The following is a 9131-nucleotide window of genomic DNA, read 5'->3' as shown; positions in this document are numbered from 1 at the left end:
CTTGGGACAACCACCTCCCCAGATCTCAGCTTCTTCATCTACGAAACAAGGACAGAGTAGATGCCTACTAAGCTCCAAGTTCTTGATTACATCTCCCAGCATTCGGTCACCTCACTCTACACCATCAGACAAATAGACTAGCAAAGAGCACCACTGACTGATAACCCTTGTGCATCCTGCCCGGGATCCTACTCCAGCGTTTTCCTGGTATCTATCAGTTGCCTGTCTCTGCATTGAGTACAAACGATTCCAAAATGAATACGCATGTCTCCCTGCCCTTGAAGAGCTCATGAGCTTCTGAGAGAAGGAAAGAGGACATGTAAATAGAAGAAATCGAGGGGGTCTTGGAACCCCCAAACACACGCTAGTAAAACACAGAGAGAGGGCAAACAACCTCGCTGGGAGTGACGAGAAGAACTGCTACCAGGAGACAACAAAATCATTGAGTTCTTCCCTGCCCACCTCAGCTGACAGGGCTAGAAAGCGTCAAGATGGAAATAAAGTACCGGAACACCAAGCAAAGCAAAGAAGGCCACTGAGCACACCTCTCTGGTCTACAAATCCTGAGGAGTTGATCCACCCAGTGGATCGGGGTAATAGTCACAGACAGTTACCATCACCACGGCATCTAGACCTCAGAAACCTACCTCCTCTGAGTTCTGTGTGCTCCCTCTACTGACTGTTCTCAGCTCTTCCCATCCTCAGCCTCCTGGAAGACAATACCAATTCAACCACTAATCTCTCCCTGGAGGTTTCTTCCCTGGTTACGAAGAGGAGAGGCACTTTAATAAATGTAAACAATTCATTACACCGGCCGCTCTTTTGATCTATAATTGTTTACATAGGACAGGGCAGTAGTGCCTAACGGTGTAGGGTCATGAAGACAAAAAACACGGTTCACTGAAAGGACTAGGATTCTTAAGGAGAGTGCAAAATGGCAAGGAGGAAGAAGGCAGTCTTAGCTTTGCAGCCCCTAGACTTGACCCCCATCAAGATACCACAGATGAGCCGGGAGGTCATTTGCTATGGTCACTGTTTAAGAAACGGGCCCACGGTTTGGAACGCCTGCTTCAGACCTACACAATGGTCAGGTCATCCCTGGATTCCCTCTCCTCTGTGGCTCTAGATGATGATTTGAGGTCATGGTTTCTTCATAACCAACTTCCTTACCCTTGATTCCTTCTGCGTTCCACATTCCAAGCATTAACTAAATATTTGCGGTAGCTGGTCAATACTGGTGAAGATGTTACCTTCATTTGATTCTTGAAGAAGAAACCCTGCCCTTGGGTTTATTATAGCCATAAAGGAGATGAAAAAACACACACTTCAAAGGTTAGGATATTCCTCAGGATCCACTCAGGCCTGATTCTCCCCCACCAAGCATCAGTCACTCATTACACCAGCCAACCTTCTTCCCTGTGTCTCTCTCAAAGGTAGCCATTGCCCCTGCCCGTGTAAGCCTAGGTGGAGTTGAAGATTTGAGAAAATGGCTGAATTCTAAAGCCATCTCTGGAGACAGAAGCACAGTGACAAGACCCCTTGCTGTTCACCCTCCCTCCAGAAGAAGTCACTCTTGTTAACCAGTCTTAAAAAAAAGAAAGAAAGAAAAAACTGAGATGCAAAGTAGTGATGAAAGGAATCTCTCTCTCTCTCTCTCTCTCTCTCATCCTCTCTCTCTCTCTCTCTCTCTCTCTCTCTCTCTCCATCCTTCCACTCCTTACTGCCAGTCCCCTTACTTGTACTCTCTGCCTACATCCACCCCTGACAAGGATCACACACCACCAGTAGCAGAGCAAGAATCTGCAGGTGGGCAGGCTCCCTGGAGCTGGAACCAACAAGAGAGACGAATTAGACAGTTCTCTGGCACGCTCTGCTTCTGCCCCTGCACACTAGCACCTGGCATGTCACCCCTCCGCCAGGTCCACCTGCACCAGCGTACCTGGACACAGGAATAGAGCCACATGTGGTTCCCCTTAAAGCCACATCCTTAGCCATGCTGTCCTGGGAAGTCATGGTTTCCTATTAATTGTTCCTTAATTACAGATGACAGAGTCTCTTTCATTGCCGTTGAGTTTGTTCTTCTCCCCACCAGTAGTCCCACCACTTCCCACGTCACCCACGCCACATGGGTGAGGGCGAAAAGCACAGAGACGAAGGAGAACCCATTCAGTGATGAGAAGCGAAGAGAGGCGCAACAATAAACCCAGGAAGGCCAAGAATGCCACCAAGCCAGGCATTGTGGGAACTGCTCACGGTGAAAGGTCACAACAGCTCCCATACCAGAGTCTCCAAAATGGCTTGGAATACCAAAAAGTGCAGGCCACCTGTGGCCCTGCTTCCTTGATACCTGACAAGTCTTTCCCCACCGCATCACCTCTCTTTTCTTTCTAGCTTTCTCGGCCCCTTTGCCTTCTCTTCCTCCATATTCTTCTACTCTTTAGCCTCTTCTCCTTTGCCCAGGCCATGGGCCAACTAGTGACAGCTTGGAACTTGAGTGAATCTTACTGGCATGCACGGTAAGGGAGATGGTTGAGACCCCTTTGTGCAAAGCCTCCCTATTGGTTTTATCACCAAGGTCCTACTGAATTGCAGATCACTACCATAGGCAACTGTGATGCAAAAAAAAAAAAAAAAAAAAAAGCCACGTGCCCTCTGGGTACCCAACTCTCCTTGTCCACCAATGCCTAGGAACTCTGTGCACCTTGAGCGGGCATCTTCACCCATCCCTCAGTTCTATTTTGAAGTGAAATTAAGAGTGCATCCTCCTACTTGAAGGAGGAGAAGAAGTCAGGGAGCCGGCTCAGGTGAGCACACAGCAGATAACCTCAGCTATTTGTAGACGTGGCGAGAACATAGTTCAGATCGGGATCCCAACCTCACTCGCATTACACCATGGCTACAGATAAATCTTCAGCCATGAGAGCTCAAAGAACGAGGCCTAGGGGAGAGGAACAGTAAATTTGGATGGCATCCACATCCATCCTTACTGAACAATTAAGAGCTGTCGCCCACTGTCATTTTGAGTGACTGGCAAGGACCTTCTACTACCTCCCCTACAACACTTTAGTATTTTTAGGTTGTTCCAAAGGATGGTTTTTAAAAAAAAAAAAAATGACTTGGGTGGAGGGGGAGGAAGTGTTTGGGGAAGGACTATTGACTGCTCATGGCTCTCCTACAGATTTTTGAAGACCCTTTCCCAACCTCATTCCTGCATGAGAATATCTTCGGAGTTTGGGGGAGAAGGTATAGCGAGAGTATAGAAAGGAGATGAGCAGCTGGGTCCCCATCTTGGCCCTCAAGCCAGAGATGCTATGATTTCCTCAGGAGTTGCCTTGGCTTGCCTGAGTGGCTAGCAGAGGAACTGTTAGCTAAGTCTTTTCCATTCCTGTTGCTATTTCTCTTTTCAAATGCTGTGCAAGACATTGGGCATATTTCATATATATTTATATTTATATATATATATCATAGGTTTTATATATATATATATTTCTTCACATATGAAACTATTGTCGAAATGGATGAGAGGCTCAAAGAAATTAAAACACCGATTCTATTTTTTGAGGGTACAAGACAAACACATGCAAGCAGCACATCTCTTTGTTTAACACAAAGACTCACATGTCGAATTCTGCACCCCTTCCACATGCACGGCGCCTCAGAACTCTGCAAGATAGCCATTTTGCAAGAGTGTGGAAGTAACAGTTTGCTCGGAGGATGTGCGGGTATAAATAGATGTGTGGACAGAAGGAGAAATTTACAGCTCAAAAATAATAGCACATGGGGAAAAGATGTACAAACGAAAAGCAGAATGCTGACGGAATCCTTCCTTTTCGAGCTTAAGGTGGAAGACTTCAGGCTGCAGCATCCAGGTGTTCTGAGAGCAGCCAGTCCCTACCTACACCTGCACCCCTGCAATAGGCCTCCTGAGGTCTACGGGCCCACTTTCTACCCTTTCCTTAGACACCAGGTGGGTTTCAGGGCAATAGCCACGATAATCCCCATCCATATTTGTGTGTATTTATTTATTTATTTATTTATTTATTTATTTATTTATTTTTACAGAGCATGGAAAGGATACCTACCTAGAAAGGAGAGACGGGGAGATAGGGAAACAGAAAGAAAGAAGGCAAGAGACAAGTCTCAGGTTGGAGAAAAAAAAATATCTAGATGCCCATCAAAATCTATCATTAGCTCTGTGTGAATAAAATGCTGTTTTAGTAAGAGAAGCACACAGGTCCCCTGGCTGCCTGTGTCTGTATATAGACATACCCCTTCCACCCTCCAACCTCTTCCGTGCCTGCATACAACCACCCCCACCACCTCCCCGGAAAAACAAAACCTGTTAGATGCCAGAAACATGAGAAATGACCTGGAGGTCCCCTTCTTTGTCACAGAAGCCTTTCCCCCCACCCCGAACAGCATTATTTTGATATCATGTTATTTTTTTTCTTCCAGAAAAAAAAATATATCATCTGAGGGACTGGAAAAGACAGAATAAAAACAAGAAATCCCCACCCCAGGTGAGGAAAAAGAATAAAATAGAATGTGCCCTACCTTGGTTTGTAGACGCCAAACCTCTAGGCGGACAGATTAAGGGAGAGAGCATGTTGGGAATATCCAGGGTCCTCTTCTCGCTTGCATATCCACATAAGAAAGACGGAGGATAAAGGAACGGAAGAAAATTTAAAATCCAGTGTAGTGTAAATTTGGTTTTAATCTTGTGTCTTGACGAGATGCAAATTCAAAGGAAAAAATGTAATGGAAGAGGGAATCTCAGGGTGTGGAGAGCAGCTCACAATGCAGAATCCAGAGTCATTATTCCATGTGCATGGGAGGTTAGTAGCCCGAATATATATATATTTAAGGAGTCTTCAGCAATTACGGATTGGATTCTTTTTTCTTTTCTCTTTTTTTTTTTTAATTTTTGGAGCTTTAGTAGAGGAGTCTCTGTGTGGAGAAGCTGGGGGCAGGCTCTGTCCCTCCGTAGAGCATGGTCATTCCCAAAGCGTCCCCTTCCTAAGGGGAAAAAAGAGGAGGTCAGGGTTTGATTCGAGTGTCCCCCGGAGGGTTAGCAAAATGCATGCCGGAAAAAAAAATATCTATATATCAAGTCGTTATAAGAAAAGGGGGGAGGAAACCCTGCATTTCCCACAGAGTACACACGAGAGGAATCGCAAACAGCTGGCACCAATCTATAAATAATTCAGAAAAGGTCTGCCTATGCCATTCCTGGGACAGGCATGGATGAAAGGTGAGAAAAGCCAACCTGAATGGAAGAGAGGGAAGAGGGAAGTGGGAAGCAAGGAGGAAGGCAGGGAGAGGAGGCTCCACACAGCAGTTCACACTCACACACACGCGCGCGCGCGCACACGCACACCATCCCCACTTAACTCGCCAGCGAGTGCGGCCCCCAGCCCCATCTGCAATGCTGCTGACACGTCTGGCTCGCTCTCCACATCTCCTCCAGCAGCGGAGCCTCCTCCCACCCCGGGCTCGTGCTCAATGGGTTCTGATTGTGCACCGGCCGCACACTGGGCATTTCTTGGATGGGGCACACTGACACGCGCGTACACACGCCCCCGACGCGCACGCGCCCCCGCGCGCACTCACACTCACCCCCGCGCACACTCACGCCGCCGGCGCGCTGATGTGCAGCGCACCGGGCTGCACCTGCAGCCCGAGGATTGGACTGGAGGGTCGCAGCGCGTGGCTCCAGCTGCGGGCACCGCTGCTCAGCCTCTCCCCTAGAAGGAATTAACCACCTCAGTAAAACCAAAGGCAGTTCTGTCCCCTTCCCCTTCCCCTTCCCCTTCCCCCTCCCCCAAAATATCCTTTTGTTTAAAAGGAAAAAATTAAAAACCATCCAAAATTCTAAGTGCCCGGTGCCGCTGAATCGGAAAGCTATACCCAATACCAGGTTGGTTAGCAGTGCTAAGGCTTCGAGCCTTTATCTGCCTGATTTCCCCAAACCCCCAAAATTGAGACTCCAAAGCGAGCATTTACGTACCGGTTCTGAGCACCTCCGCGGTGGCACTCTTCGGAGAGGGGTGGCGGGTGTCGAGGGTTTGAGAGGTTTCCTTTCCTGCAAAGCAGGATAGATGGATCAGTCTCCCGGGTTGGGAAGTTCACTACGACTCTTTGCAGAGCAGAAGGAAATGTATTCGGATGTCAGCTCCGCTGGATGCCGGGGATGGAGAGGCAGCTTGACCCGAGAAGCGCTTCTCCATAGAGCCGAGCCCCGAGATTTCCTAGAGGTGAAGGAACCCAAGGAAGTGGTGCTGGAAAGGGGGTGGGGGAGGACCTTCCTTTCTCAAAAAGGGGGGTGGAGGCAGGAGAGCCCAGATTCCAGTTGGTGGTGATGGGAGCCAGGAGGGAAGCAGGCAGGGGGAGCAGAATCAAGCGTTTGGCAGCAGGAGAGGAAGAGCAGGGGAGGAGGGGGAGAGTAAGAAAAATGGGTATTAATCACCGGCGACGCGGGGAGGGCGGGGACATCAAAGGTCCTGGTCTTGATTTGGGTCTCACACCCAGGAACGTGCCACTCAAGCGCGCGCTCGCGCGCGCACGCAACACACACACACACACACACACACACACACACACACACACACACACACACACACACACACGCACCCCCTACCTCTCACACTCCCGACTCAGGAGGAGAAACCCAAGAGGCAGGGTGTGTGTGCACGCGCGTCCTCTTGCTCTCCACCCCCCACCCCTCCCCACCCCCAAACCCCCTCCATCACCCCCCTCACTCCCACTGCTAAGACTCTTGGCTGAGGCTGCTTCTCACGTCATGAGCTGGGGGAAGTGGGGTAGCCAGGGGGTGGGAAAAGCTTAACCTGAGTCCGTGGTGCCTCCTCCTGGCAGCGAGGAGGAATAGCAGCGAGGTAGGACCGCTTAGGGGTGAGGGGAGCTAGACAGTGGCCACCTTGGACCACCGCGCATGGCTGCGCAACTCAGCCCAAAGGCCATGCTGCAGACTGGCACTGAAACCCCTCCCCTCGTTCCACTCAGCAGCCTTTGCTTGGATACCTGTTTTCCCGGTGCAGAGCGCAACTTGAAGACAGGATTCTTGCCTTCAGGGAGCTTAAGATCTGTCTTCAGTGCAGGAAATTGACGGTTAAACAATAGGAAAGCAGGTAACTGTAATTAAAGGCTGAATTGTACAGCACGGTGTGCGTGCGTGTGTGTGTGTGTGTGTGTGTGTGTGTGATTTTTCTGGCTGATAGAAAAGATTTGAGGACTTTGGGGTTCTTTTTTAATTGGGTTGCGTTATTTAAAGATCTCAAGCAAAACGGATAGACAAACGAATGTTTCCCATACGTAGTGATTTTACAGCAGCGACTCACCCAGCTTCTCTACAAAGGAAAACAGCATCCATGTCTCTCCCTCTTAGGGGTTGGGGAGTCCTTGTGACCACGTGTAGCATTATCTATTTTTCAATATCGATATCCTTGTAGATAGATCCTTGTTATTCTCACCCATCGTCTCTGCGATGATCCAGAAGGTTACAGTGGCGGCGAACTCTTATGGCGGTGAAACAACAGGCTTCTCGCTCACAAACCTGGGCGGAAGTGACCGGAACACACGGGGAAGGAACGGTCCCATTCGAGGAGCAGCCTGGACCTCGGGTCTCAGTGCCCATGTGCACTAGTCCAGTCAGCACTAGGAACATCTGAGGCTGACTCTCCGCAGAGATGTTTTCCTGTTCCCTAACCTTCCCAGCCTTATGCTTGGTTATCTACTGTTTTCAAAACACACAAAGGAGAACCCAAATACGGTGTATTCACACGCAATGCCGTGTGCCTCCCCGTGACCACTTCCATTCTTCCCTAAGACAAGGTGAGCTTGATTGATCATCTATTCCTTTGGAAAACTGTGGGATGTGGCCATTGCTCTGATGGATGCATCCAACAGCCAACTTCGCCCAACCGTGTGCACATTTATGGCTGGGACAAAGGTGCAGATGCCCTAATCCAGGACTCGGTGAAGCACTCTGCCCTTTCTCCTTCAGGATGAGATCCATACCCACTTAGGCACTGTCGCGGCTTGACTGGTAACCTACTGTTCTAAATATGTTTTTACATTATGCTCACCTCATGGGCCACCCTTCCCTCCCAATCCCCTTTTATAAAGCTCACATATTACCCAAACCCAACACTTTCATTTCAGCCCGCCCACTTTCTCTAGCGGAGAGCAAAGAAGGAACGCACATCCGCTCTGCCTGTGGTACAGCCCACTCTCCCCTTTGGGAGTCGAGTTCCAGGCCGTTTTCATCATCCGAGCCTGAATCGATTCCTGTAACAACTTCAGAGATTTGATAGCGAGAGGTGGCATCTCGCCATCTTGCACTGAGGCTGCCTACCTGTTACGTGTGGGAACGCACAGCACAGTCCACCCCGCTGATTTCCACAATGACTGCAAGATACCTCTTGTGTGTGTCACCCTGGTGTGTAGCATATTAATGTCACCGCAGTGGGTAAAGAGCTGACCAGCCAGATGAAATAAAAAAAAAAAAAATCCCTGAGCCATTTGTGTTACGCCATTTTGGCAATTCAATCATGAAAGTCTCAGTCACATGAAGGACCCATTATTGACCTATAATAAAAAGGCAATTTCATGAAACTCAACAGAAAACTGCATTCTTTGATGCATTCCCCGTCTTCCCAACGAGTTCCTTAGTTCCTCTTATAAAATTAATTTTTCTGAGAACTTCTTACATGAGTAGACTGTACTTCGTAACATTCCCGGGCCTCCCTGCCCACTCTTGCGTGGACTTAGTGATTCTCAGGGTTTTTTCTGAGGTCGCTGCCCTGCTTAGCTGTCCTGAAGACAGAATTAATCCACCCTAGGAACCACAGAGCTAAGTGAAAAGTGCAGTCCTCTCTCCACGGTGTATGCTCACTGGAACCAAGGGCGTGTCTCTCTGATTCTCAGACTTCCTGTGTCCAAATTGTCTCTCTCCGAACTGAGTTGAACCCAGGACTCTGCACATGATAGTTGAGTGCCCCAGCACTAAGCTGTATCCTAAGCCCCATTCCTACTTTTATTTGAGACTTTGAGAGAGTCTCACTGTGTCACCAGGCTGCCCTTGAACCCCCACAGGTAGCCCAGAAAACCTCATC

The 9131-nt window shown here is 49.0% G+C and overlaps 1 protein-coding gene across 3 annotated transcripts in view; it reads right to left on the bottom strand.

Annotated features, from left to right (window-relative positions):
* The window catches only part of Grin2b (glutamate ionotropic receptor NMDA type subunit 2B), a 503512-nt gene extending 498631 nt beyond the window's left edge, over positions 1-4881 (bottom strand). For all 3 annotated transcript variants that reach the window (XM_032905525.1, XM_032905523.1, XM_032905524.1), the window contains exon 1: positions 4555-4881. The gene's annotated coding sequence lies outside the window, so the exon portion shown is untranslated. The remainder of the gene's footprint in view (positions 1-4554) is intronic.
* Positions 4882-9131: the final 4250 nt, after the last annotated feature.

Source organism: Rattus rattus, chromosome 6, assembly GCF_011064425.1.
Source record: "Rattus rattus isolate New Zealand chromosome 6, Rrattus_CSIRO_v1, whole genome shotgun sequence".
In the NCBI taxonomy this organism is placed as follows: Eukaryota; Metazoa; Chordata; class Mammalia; order Rodentia; family Muridae; genus Rattus; species Rattus rattus.
Note: the sequence above shows the minus strand (reverse complement) of the source record. Positions and strands in the feature narration are given on the sequence as shown.